The following is a 19,605-nucleotide window of genomic DNA, read 5'->3' on the forward strand; positions in this document are numbered from 1 at the left end:
AGAAAAGCGAATACTTCATTTTGTTGTCAGCTATATCACCGATTTCCCTCGGTAAGGAAGTCAGCCCCTTAGGTTAATGATGGCATTTAATAGTGGTAAATCAATCCATATCTACTTTACAAATCACGCTTGTTCAACAGAGTTTTTCTTATTTCTCTACAAAGATTTAAAAAGCATCCAGTCCAATAACATTACAAACATTGTTTGATTTGGAAGACCCACAAATATGACTGGCTTCATACCACACAAACTGCTACACTGAAGGGTGGTATTACCCACTTATTTATAACCACCTAATGTTACCATGTAAGGCTGAATCAATTAAAAAAAAAAGTTCCAGAACTGACAGGAATCTCTATAAACTTTGCTCTCTAGGAGACATAACAATAACATTGAGCCCAAATTAAGTTTTTGGTCTTAGATTGGTTCAAACTATTTTGCGTACAATTATACTGGACTTTCTGTTTTTCGGTAATCTAAGTATTATGAAATGTCTTTTTTCATATTTCATAAAACTCCAGAGACATAGTTATAGCTACCAAACATAAACAATCAACCTTATGTTAATTGCTACGTTCAATCTTAAGTCAAAATATAAGGCTTCTATACAGCTTCTACGTCCTGATTCCTTTCAAAAACTGCAAGCAGTGTATAACTTGCAATGTGCTTCCTCTTCTCGCTTTTTCTTTACTTGCTGAATTTATGTTTATTAAATTGCCCATTTCAGGCTTCAGGGAATGTGTCTAAGAGTGAGACAAACGGATTTTCTTGTTTCCTTTTGTTTCTTCAACCTTTAGTTTCCCAAAAACCAGTGGCTGTCAAGAATCAGTACTACTTTGGAAGAATGCCAACAGTTTATAGTGATGGTCTGTCCAAATCAGGGTATTCAATGAACTGCAGTGTTACACAGTAAGAAAATTTTTGTTCTATTTCCTTGGGGTTCATTACGATAGGAAATACTCCTAAAATATAAGGGGCATTATCCAGGGAGATTTTAAAAATTAACTGACGAGTGCCTTGAGACAGGTTAGCTGAAGTAAAAGTTGAAGTAGATTCACCAATAGCAGCATATTTCAAGGGCTACAGTGTGGCAACTCAGCAGGGAAGATGATTATCAAAACACAACCACATCAGACCCCAAGGAAACCATAAAATACAGATATTTAGAAAATTATAGACTTAAAGGACTTTTCCCACTTGAGTTAATTTGGGAAAAAAAAATAAACAACCAGAGATAGAGGCTCGTGTTACAAAAATCTAAATTGTGCAGAATTGATGTTGAAATTGATTTTTGGACAAGCTAAACATTATCGTACATGAACAACCTTAATATTTGATTTCTTTTTGGAACTCATTTAGTATACTAGGGACGCTTTCTTGTGATGCTGATACATGAATTAGGGATAGAAGATACTTTTGCATACCGTTTTAAGAAATTTTTGAGCACTTTAAGGAAACATACATTTAATAGTTTATGAATTTGTTTTCTAAACCAGTATTAATTTACTATACGTGCACATAGAAGTTGCATACCCAATTCTTACAGACATTAAAAAAGTCTTAGAATATTAGTGATTATTTAGACTGTAGGCTTCAAGGAACTCTTGTGAGATACTGTAATCTTACTGTGCATCTACTTAACAAAATCACAGCATAATTTTTATCAGTCTTCTTCAGTTACTGAGAGAATGGCGTTAGTGGTGTCATTTTCTTAGCACAGAGAAAACTGAGTAACTATATGTCATCTTCCATTGATACTTATTACCTGTCATTAAAATAGCATTGAAAAGTATCGAGATACAACATTAATGCAATCGTTTTAGTGGAAAATCAAAACAAAAGTGATTTAATTTTTCTCTCGTCTACCAAATTCTGACACAGAAATAAATGAGACACCTGATAATGGTCACTATAAACCATTAAACTCGGGAAAAAAAAAATTATAATAAACAATGCATTTACTTTTACTGACTTTCAAAACGGAGAAAATGAGCTAATTAGACAAGTCTGCATTTTGAAGGGACATTTTCCCTTACATAAGAAGAAAAGTATAAAGTTAAGTATATTATATACTAATTCTCATAACCCAAAAGATACAGCTGTGCTTTAAAAACACAGTGAAAATGTAATTACCTAATTTTGCTTGGTAAGAACTACTTTTTCTTGGCTTTTTGCCCAGAATATGCTTATTCCTTCTGCAAAAACAGTATGGCAAACCCAAAAAAAGAAAAGGAACATGTTGCAGAGTGTCAAAACAGAGTAAGTTCATTATAAACATATACTTAAGGATTACTGCCTTCAGTCATCAGTAATAGAAACTTGCATTAATCTGTACAAAGAGAACAGTATCTTGATAGTCAAAAAAGTGAAATCTTCAGTTTATTGACAAAACAGGAGCAGGCAGTCCTGGCCTGAGAGTGTGTATGAACACCATTCTGGAAAGGATCTCCTGAAGTCCTGAGAATCTGAATTTTCACTTTTAGTATTATAGAAACCAGTGAGATGATAACTACTGATTAAAACTTTATATAACTTCTGGAATGCCCACATACTAATACACAATATTCAAAAGATTCTCTTAAGATTTTTTTCCCTTTGCACATCCAAGAAGAAACTCTACCAGCTGATTGGTGTATATAATGGTCTTTAGCTGGGATAATACTGGAGTGGAAGGTAACTAATGCAGAAAACAAGAGCCCTTAGAATTGTTTTGTCTGCCAAGGATGAATGTTTCAATGTCCCTCCAACTTTAAACTTTTATAGTGATTCAGGCACAAGATGTTTTTTTTTTTTAAATGCATGTCATAACTTGTAAAAAGACTGATAAAGGTGCATATGTTATTTACAAAAAAATTCATGTTCTATCTCCACCTTTGAGAACACTGCAGGCAGGTGTAAGGGACATAGAGCCTAAACCATCATATTTTTTGTTTCTTCATGTAGTATGGAATACGAAAACTACTGCAGTGCCAGTTCCAATGGCAGTTCCAGTGCCATAATGCTAAATCTTTTTCATTCTATGTCCATTAATACACTGTTCATTAAATAAGTATTGATTCTATTAAGATACTGAGACTGTTTTGTCCACAGAATAGGTTCAGTAGTGAGAACAACCAGTTAAGTCACATCACATCGACACAGCGCTGAGGGATCTGGTGTAGTTGGGAACTGTCAGTGCTAGGTTAATAGTTGGACTGGATGATCTTCAAGGTCCTTTCCAACCTAGATGATTCTGTGATTCTGTGATCACACCGTGGTCTGTCATTTACGACTTGGATGTGCCACCTTAGTTTTTGCCACCATGCCACGTCCTCTCAGCACCTTGCAGCCAGTGCAGAGAGGACTGCCCCAAAGCTTATCTGCTCCTTCTCTCCAGTCAGGGGGGTGGTTTGATCTTCAGTTCTTGAGTCATTTTCTGTGAGGACGCAGAGGGGTGCCAGCTGCTGTTCACTAAACACACCGCTGCTGTTTGAGGACAAAGCTTGAGGCAAGGAGCCTAACGTCACCAGGCCGGCAGGGCGAGCAACCCCGTTTTGACTGCAGCACCAAAGGCCAAGAGGCAAAAGCTCCATCCAGGGGCTGGGGTTGACCCTGGGACCGGCGCCAGCCGGTGATTCCAGTGGCGTCAGGTTTCCGTGAGCGGCCCGGTAAGGAACAATAAGGCGCCGTGTCGGCTGGGGAGCCGGCCGAGGATGACCAGCCACTCCCCGAGGCACCCATAGTCGGGGACGTGCCGTGCCCCGGCGGCTCCCGCAGCCCGGCACCGGGAGCGCGGCGCCTCCTCCCGCCTCCTCCCGCCTCAGGCGGCGGCGGCGGCGCCCGCGCGGGGGCCCTCGCCGGCACCCAATCAGCGGCGGCCGGCTGCCAGCGCGCGCGTGCGGCGCCGGCACCACGTGACGGGGGCGTGTGGGGGAGTGAGCGGCGCGAAATCCACATCCGGGTGAGGCCGCGCGGGCCGCGGCTGGCGCGTGTCCGGCGGGCGGGCGGGCGGGCGGCGGGGGGAGCTTTGCCCGGGAGGGGGGCGGCGGGTCCTGCCCGGCCGCGGGGTCTGTGGCGGGGGGGAAGCCGCTCCCCGCCCTCCCTCCCCTCTAGAGGCTGCCCACCTGCGCCGAGCAATCCTCGCAGGGGAGGCAGGCGCCGTTCCCGGCCCTGCCCTCACCGGGGGTACGGGGCGTGGGGCTGGGCCCGTGCCGGTAGGGCCTGGCCGCACCAGGGGATTGTCGCTGCGAGGCCTGGCTCCTCCTCCGGGGGTGCCCCCGGGTCCCCACAGCTGCGGCCCACCGGTACCGCCACCCTGTGCCGCGGTGGCTGTTCTTAGTGATGTGGCTCACGGGTTGCTGCAAAGGGATTTGAAATGTAGTTTAGAGGAAGAGCTTTCTTTCCCTGCACCCAGAAAACTGATACCCCTGTCAACAGGAAGGAGAACCTTGTGAGCAGTTCTCTAGCCCAGAGGTTTGGAAATCTCGGCTGTGATTTCTCTGCTCCTCTGCTTCTGAGGCCAAACTGTGCGTGGCCAAATTTTCAAACATTGTCCAGAACCTTAAGTTGTGGTGAAATATCTAGTCTGATTTTTCAGCGGTGTCTGTGTGTCGAATATCTGTTACTCTAAATGGAGTTAGGTGTTGAGGTATTTCTGAAAATCTGTCTGAATCTTCAGGCATCCAAAACATTTTCTATAAATCTGGTCTTTAAACATTTTAGCTTTTAAGGCTTCTCATACATAAAGTAGGGTTGATTATGTCCTCTTGATACCCCAGCACCTGAGCTTAACCTTCTGCTCTGGGATATTCCTTTGATGAACTCTCTCTGCAGCTTTGGTTCTTAGGAGGCTATAGTTTATCTTATAAACAATTTTCCTTTCCTATCTCAACAATTATTTTTGCCTATCAACTCCACATTGTGAATGCGTTTCTTGCCATCTTACTGCAGCATTTTAGTGACGCTTTAGGTAGTTTTTGTCACTGCTTGAACACCTGTTTCTGTAAACTTGCTTATTTGTTTTTGTTCTCAGCACTTTCTGGCTGTTTTGCTTTCACCTGATCTTCTGATTTTGCTCTTCTGTATTGCATTTCTTTAACTTATGACTTTGGTCTGAGTGCCTCCATATCCATGGCTTGAATGTCTATGTAACTTGGTGCTCATGTTCTAGTACTTAATTGTTTTTTCTTCAGGGCTGTCAGGTTTCTCAGTCACTAATAGAGGAAGCAGACTGCTGACCATTTTCAAACAGAGTTTGCAGGGCAGACAATGTCTGTTAACAACTGCGTGCTGGTAGGATTTGAAAGAAGCAAATCGCAGCAGTAGTCAAAGAGGTGAGGCCTGAATGCTCAATAAATAGTAGATAATCCCAGAGCGTTTTTTAGAACCTCTTAAAGAGATTCTTGAGAATCTGGTGCGAATTTATTTTACACTGTTTTGAAAGGAAGATGATTAAATGTGGGAGACTAGGAGAGTAATTTATGTGCTGTGTGCCTCAACATGTCTTTGTGAACAGCTTCACCAGTAATGCCTTCTGCTTAGTCTGGGACATCACAGCCTCCACATGCTGATTCCTTCTGCCTTAAAGCTGAGATGGTATTTTACTGTAGCTCATCTGAGGAGACAGGTGGATTTTGTACACAGCAGATTGAGACAATGGAAGTTAAAAGAGAGTCTGTCACCTTTGGACACTTTTTTATCCAAATCGTCATTCTGACCATTGCTATAACTAAGTTTAAGGCTTCATTCCAGTTTAATTCTACCTGGAGATAGAAATTACTGAAAACTGAGTATACCTGGTGACACATTTACATCTGTGATATTCATACCTAAAACTCCACGAGGATTTTGACACATATTGGTCAGTCAGTGCCTCACTAGAACTCTCAATGCAGTTTAACTACTTTTGCATTTAATTACTTGCTCCTTGATTGCTTTCTGTCTGCCTTTGAACATCATGGCCTGTTAGACCAGCTCCTTCGTGTTTCCTTCCAAGTGACACAACTACTGCCAGAGCTTGGTGAAGAATATACGTTGTCTAGACAATGTTAGCTGTTTATGTGGTGTCAGGCTGACGTTCAGAATGATGATAGCTACGTAGATTTGTAGGTTCCAAAATACAGTTATGCTATAATGCATATTTCTGGTCCAGAGGAACAATTGGATCACAATCATAAGGGCAATAACAGGCATTCTCCAAATGTTTACAGAGCTGCTAAGACATCTAAGTATGGTGTGTATATGAGCACTTGGCTTGATTCCTCCTGGCTTACTGAAAACCAACTTCCAGGAAAGCTTGCAATACCAAATGGAAAAAAAGTTTGTGGTATGATGGAGACAAGCTTTTTGTGAATCTTTAAACGCAGTGTTCACAACACCACCTTGCCTGTGTCCATTTGAGTCCGTTCGGGTTCACAAGGTGGTTGTTTCAGTCTGCAGTGGTCTGATACGCCTGTGAGTTTTGTAATCTGCTAGTGTCCATTTGTGCAGTTTTTGACACTTAAATGCCCTTACATTTTCTTTCTGCTTATGTAAAACTAATCTGATCATCATAATGAAGGAAAAAACTCTTGTTTTAAACCAATCTTGATACTTTTCCAGCTGTTTTTTGCTTTCGTGTGGGGCTTTTTCTCTAGCACACTAGAGGTTTCAGGCTGCAGACAGTGTAAATTTTAAATCATGAAGACTAAATCTGCCTTTAAGTGCATTGGAGTGGGAGATTATCTAAAAAGTGTTGCAAGGTGACTTTCAGACATTGTATTTTAACATCTGTTAATTTCACTACTTTGTTACTGTGATATTTATAATCATAAGAATACATCAGAAATTCAAGGTGGGGGGTGTTTTTCTGTTTTGGTTATCTCACACTTCTAAAGACTTCTGTGGAAATAACTCCTGTTTGTGTTAGTAAAAATAAACACCTTAAATTTTAAGGTTGGATTTAGCTTTTCTCATTTTTTCTATTGCAACCTTAATCTTCCTTTATCCCTTGGTGTCCCTTAAGCAATGGTACCTGCTCTCCAGACCTGAGTCTCTAGAAGTGGTGCTATTTTTACAGAAAGGAATTAAGTGATTTGTAATTTTCTTAATGTAGAATAACACAGTATCTAGACTTTCTTATTGTACAGTAGGATTCACATCCTTTCTTCCTGAAGAGTTTGGGATGGACCAACATGAAGAATTCTGCTTTTCTGACATAGCAGGCTTTTTTCCTTTACATTGTTCAGTTGACAGATTTATTTTTGGAGTGACTGAAATTAATTCCAGGAGTTCTGTGCACTCTTTCGATGAAATCAAGCCTTAAAAATGTAAATTCCATTATAGGGTATGGTTGGAGAAGCAGAAGTAAGTATCCATAAATTTATTTTTAAGCAATCACAGAGGACCTTTTGAATTAAAAGAAAGTGAATTAAAGTTATTACTTTACATGTACTTGTTTGTTGAAGTGGTGATTGATATTCCTAAAGAGGTTTTCAGGGATGGCATTTTTATAGAACTCTTCTGCAGTTTTTCAGCAGCTGGATGTGCCATCTGCCTGCCTTTGCGTACATGAGGCTCATATTTGCTATCGATCACGTTGTTACAGGTACTGTTTAGTAAACTTTTCAAGCCTTTGAAACAGACCTAGAGGAATGGACGTTATATTTATAAAGATGTTTTGGATCCTCAGAAAAATGTTTCTCATGCCTGTATAACACCTATATAAGAAAAACCGTTTTTGCTATTTGTCATTAAAGTGATCACAATTCAGTTGTTGTATGTCTTTCAGGGAAGAATCTGGAAATGGCTTCAGTTTAAGTTGGTAATTTCAGTCGATATAAAATATGTCTTCTGTTATACTTGCACAACGTTCTCAGGTTCAGTTTTAAGAAGATTAAGCATGCCCAAACTATAGTGGTAACTTAGTAAAAAAAAGATCTGAAACCTCAGGCAGTTTATGGAAGACTGGCTTTAAAAACCTCCACTTACTGAAAACAATACAGCAAATTCTGATTTTTAAGGTTCCCACTAGCAACTCTGGTAATTGTTTTAGAATGCAAAGCTTTCAACTATTCAGCTCGATCAAAGAACTAAATTTGAATGTTTTAGCCAATTTTTGTGGATCTCCTTATCAACATATGGCGTTGTAATATTCCAGTGTTAACTAGTCAGGTGAGTTTTCAGGTACAGGGAAACCTAAGTCAGGTCTTGTCCAATTCTTCCACCCTCAGGATTATTGCATCTTGTATTTCAGTGCAGTCCTTCTGGAAAAGGTGGCAGGTTTTTGTGCACATATGTAAATTAATTTTAGGTGACTGTGCAACAGTTATGGTTGGGGCTTTTTGTTTGTTTTAGGAGAAAGTTACAATAATTATGTTGGTAGCAAGGGTAGTTCCGTGTTGTGATTCTTGCTTCTATTCATCTTCCGTTTGGATCATAAGGCTGTAGTAGATACTGGGCAAAGCAATCTGGACTGAAGAGTAGATTGGTTGTAGTCCGTGGAATACAGTTGGAAACTATCACTAAGAGCTGAAAATATTAAAAAACTATTTTCTTAGGAAAGGAAGGATATAGGGTGTGCAAACACATGTTAAGGTACAAAACATCCAAATCCAAATTCTTCCGCTTGGAAAATGTAATTTCAAGGCTGTAGCCCTGTATCTATCACTAGAGCTGATGCTTTTACTTCAGCAAAGGACTTAGAAAGGGATTTAATGTGATGTGTTATTTCTATAAAAACAATTCACAGTGGCATTACCACAGAGAATAGCAATGTTTGAGTATGCTTATTGGTTGTGTTTCAGTTTGTGTGTGTATGTATTAAAGAATTGTGCTCTGATTATGAAGTATTGCGTTCTTAAGAGCTGTTGTGTGTCAACACAGCCAAAGGCACTCTAGTCTTTTGATCTGAATCGAAGCAGAAAAATAGACAATTTGCAATCATCTGTTTTAAGTGACAACGTGTATGAAAACGTAATGAAAATTTCATACTTCAGTAAGAATAATGTGAGCTGGAAGGTGTGTCCTGTGAGGAGCGGCCAAGGATTCTGGGTTTGTCTAGTTTGGAGAGAAGGAGGCTGAGGGGGGACCTCATCGCTCTCTACAGCTTCCTGAGGAGTGAAATGGGAGAGGGAGGTGCTGAGCTCTTCTCCCTGGGATCCAGTGCCAGGACGTGTGGGAATGGTTCAAAGCTGCACCAGGGGAGGTTTAGACTGGACATTTTGTTATCGAGAGAGGGGTCAGACACTGGAACAGGCTTCCTAGAGAGGTGGTCGATGCCCCAAACTTGTCAGTGTTTGACAGGCATTTGGACAATGCTCTTAACAACATTTTTTAACTTTTGTTGAGCCCTGAAGTGGTCAGGCAGTTGGGTTAGATGATCGTTGTAGGCCCCTTCCAACTGAAATCTATTCTATGAACACTCTGGGGAAGAGATGCAGCTCTGGGTGAGGATACTGAATAAATGCGAGTTGAAAGGGATGACAAATATTTGCCCTAATCTATGGATTTTTCAAGAAAATAACTGCTGTAGACCTACTTGCTGTTGCAGATGTTCTTTTGGGCACACTGAACACAGGTAGGAGAAATGTGTAAGAGGGTGAGCAGGTTTAGAGACACTTCATCGGTTGTTCTATACCCAGAATAGGTACCTGCTTTCTGGGAAAATCTCACCATTAATCCTTGCTGAGGTTGGGGCCTGTGTTTCCCTGGTACTATTTGGGGCTTTTCATTGTGTACAGGGCATCTCTGTCATGAACTATCCCCTGAGCCTGGCTGCAGAGGATTACTGTTACAGTTTGTAAAGGCTGTTTTAAAAGTACTAAGTATATTCTTGAAGATTGTAGCATGTAGGTGCCTCCTACAAATGGAGAATTGGTCTACTGAATTCTCTGTCCACAAACTTACATGAGACATATCTTCTGTAAGGCTGAAAAAGGCCTAAAACTTTGGAAATTTCAAGGGATAAATAGGGTTTCTTCTGGCTTTAGGTGAGCATCTGAAGGAAACAGTAACATCGGGGCAATGTGATTCTGCAATATATGATTATATAAACTGATCCCAGTTTGATTCAGGCTGTATGGTAAATCATTATGAAAAATGTAAAGGACGCAAAATGTATTTAATTCTTTTTTTTTCCTCACACACAAATTCATTCTGAGATGAGTTGATTTCATTTTAGAAATGGGTTATGGAGTCCCACAGAGTTGTTACTCGTTCCCTGAAAGTCTGGTGGGTTTCAATTTCGGTTTGTTACAGTAGAATTTGTACTTCCTGTCACTGTTTTCAGTATGCTTTGCTAATGTTTTTATCTATCATTAATGTTACTAATAATGAATTAATAGAATGTAAAACAAAAAAAAATAAACATTTTATTAATTTTTATTAAAATGCCTATTTATTTTTTAACAAAACGTAAAAAGAAAATTTGCCAATTGACAAACTCATTAAAACTTACAGGACCACTCAAGTTAGAAAGGCTCAGGTTATGGACTGTAATTTGCATTTAACAGCCTGTGGAGATAAGAGAAGGTATTAGTAGGATCATGTTGTCATGATGCTCATGCAGGTCTTGTTCTGAAAAATAATTAATGGACTTAAGTCTTTCCAAAAGTCTTTGTTTTCTAAATTGAGGTTTTTTTGTATTTCTGGTGCTCCCTGAGTTTTTATAATATGGTTCTGATGAAAATGTTCTCAGTGTTTAAAACCAGATAAATGTTACTGCAGAAGGCATAAATATATTCTCTATCAAATGGAAGTTCTTTTTTATGGAATAGAATGAATAATTTTATATTGTCAGTGTATTATATTCATAGGGTGAGAACAGATAATAATACGATTTTCTAATTAGATTTTCAGATTGGGTTGCATTTGTTGTTGAGACAGATCTTTATCTTCTCGTAGGTAGACCTTTGCCTTGTTTTGGTACAGCAGCCCTTGTTTGGAAAGCCTAGATTTCAGAAAGGCAGTATTGCCTTTGGAAGGTCTTTGAAAGTCAGTTTTCATTCCTTTTCCGTATTAGATTTGTGATTACTGTATGAGTAGTAGTAAGAAAATGGAAAGGGTTTCAACTGTGATGTGGTAGGAGCTTGTGGCCAATGACAGTCCTGTTTAAAATAAAATAATAAGATCTTCTGTGTGTAGGGAAAACTTTGTGCTTCACTTCTAGAGGAATTACAGAGTGACTTTAGGAGAAATGTTTGCTAAGATGGTGATGGCTTCAGAAAATATCTTCACTACTGACAGCATGTTACTTTTTTAAGGTAAAATTGGTAGTGATAATGAACATACAGTTCCTTTAAAAAAAAAAAAAGGCAAAATGGGTTACATGCATTCTGATCTGTTAGCACAAACCACTGATTTTTATTTGGTGTCCATCTGAATTTTTCTAGAAGTGTTGCAGCTTGTATGTTTGTTACTAAAAATGTTTATGATGACCTTTTTAAGGGGTAAGGGTAGGGCAGATCAGAATGCCAGGGGAGATACTGATGGGGGTCTAGAATCTGTCCCTGCAAAATCCGTGGTCCAAATTCAGTCCAGCTTGTTAGCAGACAAATCATTTTGGGTAAAATGAGCTGGGGAGTTGACCAGATCATACACACCTGTGATTTCCATTTGTGTTAATACTGAACTGCAGTTTTGTCAGTAGCTGTAAAATAAATTTAAAATTTCAGGACTGGCTGTTCGGTGTTCTTTTATCTTTGAGTGGTTTTTGTTCGGGTTTTTGGGGGGCATTATTTAGTGTAGTCACTGCCTTATGGCCAAGATGTCAGAAGTTGGGTACATGTTTAGCTGGGCAGAAGTGATATAGCAGCTGGGACTAAGACTTTGTATTTTTGGGACTAAGACTTTGTATTTTTAATGTCTTTCTGTGTGTATTTTGGGTGAAAAACTCCAGGCATACCTGATGTAGGACTTTGTTAGCAGTTTCAGTTGCTTTTATATTCTAAGGAAAGGAAGATGATGTGGGTTTTTTGAATTATTTTTTTCAGTAAGATAAAGGTCCTGCGTCCTCAAACAAGAGGTGAGGGAAAAAATACACTGCACAGTCTTATCTGATCAGAAAAAAATATGAGTACAATTGGTGCTCCTTTGAAATGTGTTTTATGCCTTTCTACTCTCTAAGCAGCAGCAGACTTCAGTTTTGCTTAATGCTGGCTACTCTCTTAACCTGATTGTGAAAAGTGAACATAATCCCCTACTCCATTTAAATGCAGAGCAAGGCAGGTTGCTTAACCTAGCCCTGAAAGTAGTTTAACATTTAAAAATACAAACAAACAAACCCACTTCATCTGAGAAGCAGAAACGAACAACAACGCATTGCAGCAACTCGTAAAGAATTTGAACTCAATATACAAGACTATGAAGGGATTTGCTATAACACTGTGTTACAAGCCTTAAAGTTAGAATTTCATAAGCAATTTTTTGTCTTTTTCCCTGGGGATTATATTCAAGTGAAATAATTCAAGATAAAACCAATCTTTGTTCCACTGCTACATTGTTTAGATTTCTATTTTCTACTGGGGTGTAAAGTTAGGGGAAAAGGAGCTGTCAGAAAACTAGCCTAATCCTCTGCATATGCTTTTGGCTATAACGGGTAAAACCTAGGAATCTAAATTCATTGACTGGTAATAGACCTGTTAGGAAAATACAATAAAACTGCGTATGGTAGAAATAGGTAACTATTGACCTAAGCTGGGGCGGGGAGGGATGACATAAGAAAAATTTGAGTGGTTCATCTAACACATTTGTTTACATTTTATATTTCTCTACAGCAATTTCCTCGTGGTTTGTGCAAGGGACTGTCAATGCCCGTAGTTAACGTGTGTCTATGCTAAGCCAGGCAGCAGGTTCTTTGCTGTGTCGTTAGGCTGCAGTTAAGCCTGGACAGAGGATATTGCTCAACAGGTAATATCACTGCTGCAGTTACAACTTTTTTTCTCATGCTCTTCTCCCTTGAGAAGTTTGTCCAGGGAGTAAACTTATTTTCCGTTCTTAGTTCTGTGTATTCAGGCTGAATATGTGGGTATTATTTTTCTGACTCCTGGCCCCTGCAGTAGAGGAAGGGACTAAAAGGTTGCTGTTTTGATATGCTTCTGCTGTAATAATATCTGCAATGTATGGGCTGTGAAGAACAGTGTAACTAATTTAAGTTACTGTGTCTCATGCTTTACCATCTGCTTCCTACAGGTGTTTGTGTCTGATCACAGCCCATTGAGAGGCACATGAAAGCCGCGCCTTGCTACAAGAAGCCTGTCCCGTATTTAGAAGACACTGTTACTGAGTGATACATAAAGTTTTTAGGTGTTGTAGAGATAAACAGTTCTGATTATGTTTGCTAGAAGACATCCCTTGGTTTAATAGTTAGTGAAATTTATATTCAGAGTACCATCTAGATCAGAGAAGTAAGTGAATTTGGATGTTAAATAAGTATTATCTGTGAGAATTAATGTGTGTGAGAGAGTATCACACACAGAATCATCTAGGTTGGAAAAGACCTTGAAGATCATCTAGTCCAACTACCTAGAGTAGGTAATAACATTAATAGATGAAACTGATTAATTGAGCTAGATTGTAGGTAAAATTTGAAGATTCAAAACACCAAACTTCCAAAGGTTTGGAAATGGCTTTGTAATGTTAGGTTGTAGATATTCGAGGGACCAAACTAATTTGAACTTCAAATAGGGGCCATGAAAATAGTACTTATTCATTGCTACTCAATTCTTTTCTCTTCCAGGCCAGCAAAAAGGTAGCTTTTTATACAAAGGAAAATAGCACTGGCTGTGCTTTTCTGTTAATATTTCTGAAAAAACTCTGAGACGGTTTGCACCTGGAGATTACTTAGTGGATGTGACAATGAATCCTTAGCTCAGTTTACAATGGTAGTGGCAAACTTAGTTAGATTGAGGTACAGAACTGCTAAACCAAAACTGAACTGCTTTGAATATTGATTTAGAAATCCATGCTAACAATATACTTTTGAAATGGTCTTGGTGTCTATGTAAATGTGTATAGATGCCCTTGGCAAGTAAAGACAAATTTTAAATTCACTCTTAAACCATTCCTCTTCTGCTTTCCATTGGAGGTCCTATGGAATGGTTTATTTTCAAATGTTTCAGAGCCAAAGAAGTCCTCAGACTACTTATATGCAGTGCTTGTTCTTGATTGTATTTGCTTTGGGTTTTGCTACAGTGTAATTTCTTGCACAGAATTGATTGTTTGGTAAATAAGAAGGTGGTGTTGCCAATGCTGCTGCTTTTAATCAGAAGAATTATTTGGCTGTAAATTAGTTTTGAACACAATAAATTGTAAGGAGAAGAATGAGAAAGAAACAGTCTTCCCTTATTTTAATTATGGTTGAAGTCTCCATAGAATTGGGAACACCAATAAGTGTATATATAAAAAGTAATTAGGAAAATATTGTTTACAGAGTTTGTTCTGTTTAAAACATGTCATCTAGTACCATGAAAACATTTGTTGCTTACAGTTCTTTCTGTACATGTTCTAGATTCTGAAGTTCTGTTAACTTGTAATAAATAAATATACTAAATAACTGCTAAATATACTAAATAATGGGCTAAATAAGTTAATTCCATGTCTCCTTAAGGTTTTTGAATAAGGTGAATGTAGGTAAAAGCTATCTGATATTGTGTACTGTTGCCAAAACTTGGTCTTGTAGTTCTTTACAATTGAATTTTTCATTAAATACTTGTCAGAACACACTGCTGGAATTGATTTCATTTATCTTGAGGTGGGTTTGAGAGAAAGATTGAAATTATATTACTTTGAATTTGTTTTAGTATGCTTTTATGTTAAATACCTATGTTTTCACTTAAATGTCTTTTATTTGTTGCAGAACACAGGGCAGTGATTTTTTTTTTTTAATTTCTGAGGAAGAGACCTACAGTCACCTTTGCACTAGGCTTATTCTTTTTTTCAGAATTTTAACAACACTTTCCTATGTTACAGTTCCTGAGTTTAAAGTAAGTGTGTGTGTGTGTACAGAGAGAAATAAACTGGAAATCCTGTCTCTGAGGATGGGAATTTAGTATAGTTTTAGATGGAAAACAAAATATTTTAGCATACACTTGCCAGTTAATCTTTTTAAAAGGACTTTCGAAGAGGTGCAACTTCTGTAATAATGCAGAGCTTCTAAAGAGTTTTCCATGTGAAATATATGCCACAGCTGACTTGCTTTTAGTTTATCAGCTGCTGGAGTGAAAGTCAGTATCTTGGCCTGATCAACTATAGATTGAAGAAAAGTTGTACTTAGTTTGAAATTTTGGTCTTCTGTGAAATCTTGTGGCCTGTGATCTGTTCTGCTGGTGAGTTCTCAAGTTTTTCTCATGTTTCTATCTGTTACATGGGAAACTTTAAACAGTTTGGTTTACTTTTTAAATTTTTTTTTTTCTGGACGAGTTCTTGCACACCTGATCAGCACTAATGTATAGTAACAATAAAATGTGGAAAGGGTCTCAGAAACGAAATTTAAAACCACTTTTGTTTAAAAGTTCCAGTCCTCTTTGATTCATACAGAAATTTAATATTAATTACTGTATGGTGAATGATAAAATGAGATATTGATACTCCAGAATCAGATTAATTTCATTATTAGAAGATAAAAAATAGTTTCTGCTTTAGGATTTTTGTGAATACTTTTTTCTAGTTAATGAGTGCTTAAAAAGTGTGTGACAGTTATCTAACTACATCGATATTGAAGGCACTGAGATTTGGTGGAGTTATCCGTACAAATACATGCATAATCTGCATTTAACACTTACGAAGGGGCCTGAATTGCCTTTTGTTGGTGTTGAAAGAGCAATATTGGTTTAAAAAACATATTTTCTTTAAGAGGAGAAGCGACAGGAATTGATGTGGTTGAAAATGTCAAAAATAGTGACAAATTATATTTACTTTTGGAAACTATTAAATATAAATTGACTGTGTGCCCTCAAGACTTTGGTATACATAGATCCTTTTTGTTTTATTATCTGAAAATAAGTGTGCACTCTATATATACACACAGACACGTATATGTTGCCCCAGTGATACGTGCATGGCTGAGCAAAGTTACGAGTTGTTTGGGTTTTTTTAATTATAGCAAACAGAAAATATGCAATATAAATCTTTAATACTTTCAGTGCACACTTTTAGAAGTAAACCACCTTTGTCATGTATTTGAAAGGGGCCAAGGTAATACTGTTAGAAAATGAACTTAGCAGTAAAAGGTTTCAAAATGTTTTTACAAGGATAAAGATACTGACCTCCTGGATTGCCTTAATGTATTCCAGAGTGTGTTTAAGAAGTTAATTTATCCAGTTATTGTGAACTGTATTAAAGACATGTTTTAGTAAAATGGGTGCATAGAAAAGTTGAGTAAAGAATACTGAGTAACGAGAGTGCTCAAAAATAGTGATATAAAACAATTTAAGTCACTTTTTATTACTGCTGATCTACACAGTATATGTAAAACACACACTCAGAAATAGTGATTATCTAACATACCTGAATCATTTTTCTTAAAAAAACAAGAAAAAAGTTAGAGTTGTTGCAAAAACATAACACATTTTTATTTTAAATGGTTGTCTTCTGGTAGCAGCTGTGCTTAAATTGTTCAAATTTCCTCATAGCTGTGCTTAAATTGTTCAAATTTCTTCAAATTTCCTCATAAAATAAACTGTGATCTGATTACAGTGTCTAGTTTAGAAGTCTGGATAATAAATAAGAGTTTTTAATCTTTAAAAAAAAGAAAATATTTAATTGTATGTCAACATTGGATCCCATGGAAAAATTCACACATCTGTATTTAACCTGGTTAAACTGTAAATGACTGTGGAACATCTGGGGTTGGCAAAACTGATGAAGACTAGAACACTGGCAGTATCCTTGTTACAGCAGGGGCTACTGTGTAGTTCTTGCTTATTAGTCTAATCCTGCTTCTGCCAATAGGTGTGAATTATAGAACCACGTGGTAAATAAAAAAGTGAGGGAAAGGTGAAAGAAGACCAAGAGTTTGAGAGTTGAATTTAGTTATAGTCTTCTGGCAGACTGCACCTCCTCTTCAGTATCCTGGTGACAGGCGGCCAGGCTGCGTTCTGAGCTGCTCTCATAATGCACTAGGCTTGAATTTCTTAAAATTATTTTTGCATTTTGGATTGAAAAAAGGATTTTCTTTAGTGAACTGTTTTATGATGATGATTTTCCATATAAGTTGTGCAGTCAGCAGTATTTGTCCTGTGAAGATGGTGGTTTGATTATAGAAGTAGCCTAATGTACTATTCATAGTTAGTGAAGGAAAGCACTTGTGATTTTTCTGTTAATAAATTTTTAACAATCTGATATTTTAGAAAATGACTGGATTAACTGAAGTTGTCCAGTCTCATAAATTTTTTCTTAAAGACTCTACAGAAAATTATAGTAATTACCTGAAACTTTTAATTGTTAAATGCATTGGTTTTTTGATTATTATTGAGTGTAAGTATAGGGTATTAATGGTTATTGTTCAAATATTCAAGCTTTTTCTTGCTGACTTTGGTCAAACAAAACCTGTCTTCATTGAGAATTTTGCTGACTAAAGACAATGTAATTGCTCAGTAATTAACGTAGTTAAAAGATATCACTCTACACATAGTTTACTCTTTGGAACCTGAATGTTCTGCCTGTTTTTTCAGTGTTGCCAGAAGGGATCACTTCTGGATAGTAATTTTTGGATAAATTTCAGCAGTTCTCTTTAAACAGTGCTGGTTTCAGGTTTCAAAAGCTGTTAAGCTCTGTGAATATATAAGGTCCTTGTTAACTTAAATAATTCCATGAACTCTCAAGTATATGATATACAAGTTCACTATATACATATATAAATAACTGTCCACTACAGTTTGTTATTATTTTGTTCTTGTACATGTATTCTACGTGCATGGTAGTTTTATACTTGAGGATGAGTATGTTAGGCATCCATTTATTTCCAAGGGCATGCATTTACTTCCAGTTTATCAAAGGTCTTGGAGGTTATACAAAATTGTGATTTAAAATAAATTACGTGGGCAAAAGAACAATTAGTTTCTGTTAGCCGGGGAAGATGTGGAGCATTTTGAATTAGACACATTCTGTGGTGAATGGAGGCTTGTCTACATATATTGTCTATACTTCATAAAGTTTGTGCATCCAATTTATTCTGCATCTTAGCTGTGAGGCAGTGTATGTTTTATGAATTACCTGTTTTTTGTGTGTGTGCATGCTCGTGTAATATGGGGCTGGCTATCCTTACTCCTCTACTACTCATTGCCATCAACGCCGTCATTGCTGCAAAGAGAGGTACTGTAGAAGGCAGAGGCGTTTTGAAGGTGATCAATATCTGCTTAGTGGCATAGCAGAATATGTTTTTTTCTGTTTCTGGAAGGATCTTCTTGCTAAGCCTTGTTATATGATGATGTTTTAACTGCTGGTAGAATTGAGGAGAAGCTGTGCAGATCTTGGAAATCGTTGAGTTTGTGCTCCTAGGGCTTGCTCACTGCCTAGCTTTGCAGGCTCGCTAGGGAAGGAGACAAAATTGAATGGATTATAGGATGGGTGGAGAACCTGGCTGGTATCTTGTTGTCTGTTTTGGGGGAAGGGGTAGTTTAACTTCTCTTGAATGAGAAATAATTTTTGCTTAATTGTTAACTGATGAGTAATATTCTTGATGTCAATGCCCTCCCTCATCGCATACTTGGTACTTAAATTACTTAAATGTCCCGGTAACTTGCTGGATATGGGGCCTCTTGGAAAATGTCTTCCTCTTTCTGAAATGGGCACGGCAGTGCCTAACCATCTTTGTCAAAAGCTTTGGGACTAGAAAAGAGTATTCTAGAAACCCATAGTAAGTATAAAGAATCAACTTGGAGAAATTAGCAAAGTCCTGTGTCTGTCAAGGCCAAGAGGAAGATACAGATTGAGACTACTAAAATTGGCTCAAAACCCCATTTATTCATTATAAAACATTAGACTTTTCTTTTTAAAAAAAGAATTGCTATTTGTAGATGTCTTACCATATTGACAGTCAAATCATGCAATTTAATGATTTTTAGGGAGGGTTTTGAACAAATTAATGGATTAATGAAGTTTTCTATTACTTCCAGAGAAGAAAAATCCCCATGCAATTTTTCTTTCTTGTCAAGATTTTTTCTTAATGCTAAAAGCTCATTTCAGCCTTCTTTAAGAAACTTCTCTGTTGAGTACAGAGATTTATGTAAGACATTTTTTCTTTGAACTCATGACAAAAATATTTCCTTAGGTTTTTGCTACTTTTGTCCCTCCTACAACAGTGAAGATTTCTAGAGGTACTCTTTCATTGTTCTCTCTTGAAGTTGGTTCATTTCTCATTAGTAAACCCAGTCCTAAAATGATCCTGGACAGATGTGGGTGGTTATTAGTACAGTTCAACTGAAGAACAGTCTCAAAGGTGGATTCAGTTTTTTTCCAGCCTCTACTACTATGATTCTGGAGTTTGGTTTGGGGTTTTTTGACTATACTATTCTGGATAAAAATGAAAGCATTGAATCATAGACCATGCATGGAAGGGACGTCTGGAGGTTTTCTGGTCCACACCTCTGGTTAAAGCAGGTCTGGTTAGAGCAGATGGCTCAGAGCCCTGTCTAGCTCAGTTCTGAATAT

General features: G+C 37.8%; 1 protein-coding gene across 6 annotated transcripts in view; it reads left to right on the forward strand.

The window, feature by feature from the left end:
* Window positions 1-3,906: 3,906 nt before the first annotated feature.
* The window catches only part of CCDC91 (coiled-coil domain containing 91), a 152,547-nt gene continuing 136,848 nt past the window's right edge, over window positions 3,907-19,605 (forward strand). The window contains exons 1-4 of one of the 6 annotated variants that reach the window (XM_074825679.1): window positions 4,138-4,505; window positions 5,172-5,312; window positions 7,486-7,564; window positions 12,732-12,864. The gene's annotated coding sequence lies outside the window, so the exon portion shown is untranslated. Of the gene's footprint in view, window positions 3,941-4,137; window positions 4,506-5,171; window positions 5,313-6,176; window positions 7,565-12,731; window positions 12,865-19,605 lie in introns of those variants that run through there. The other 5 variants (XM_074825680.1, XM_074825683.1, XM_074825684.1 and 2 more) reach the window with 5 other exon arrangements.

This window comes from Strix aluco, chromosome 5 (assembly GCF_031877795.1).
Source record: "Strix aluco isolate bStrAlu1 chromosome 5, bStrAlu1.hap1, whole genome shotgun sequence".
Classification (NCBI taxonomy): Eukaryota; Metazoa; Chordata; class Aves; order Strigiformes; family Strigidae; genus Strix; species Strix aluco.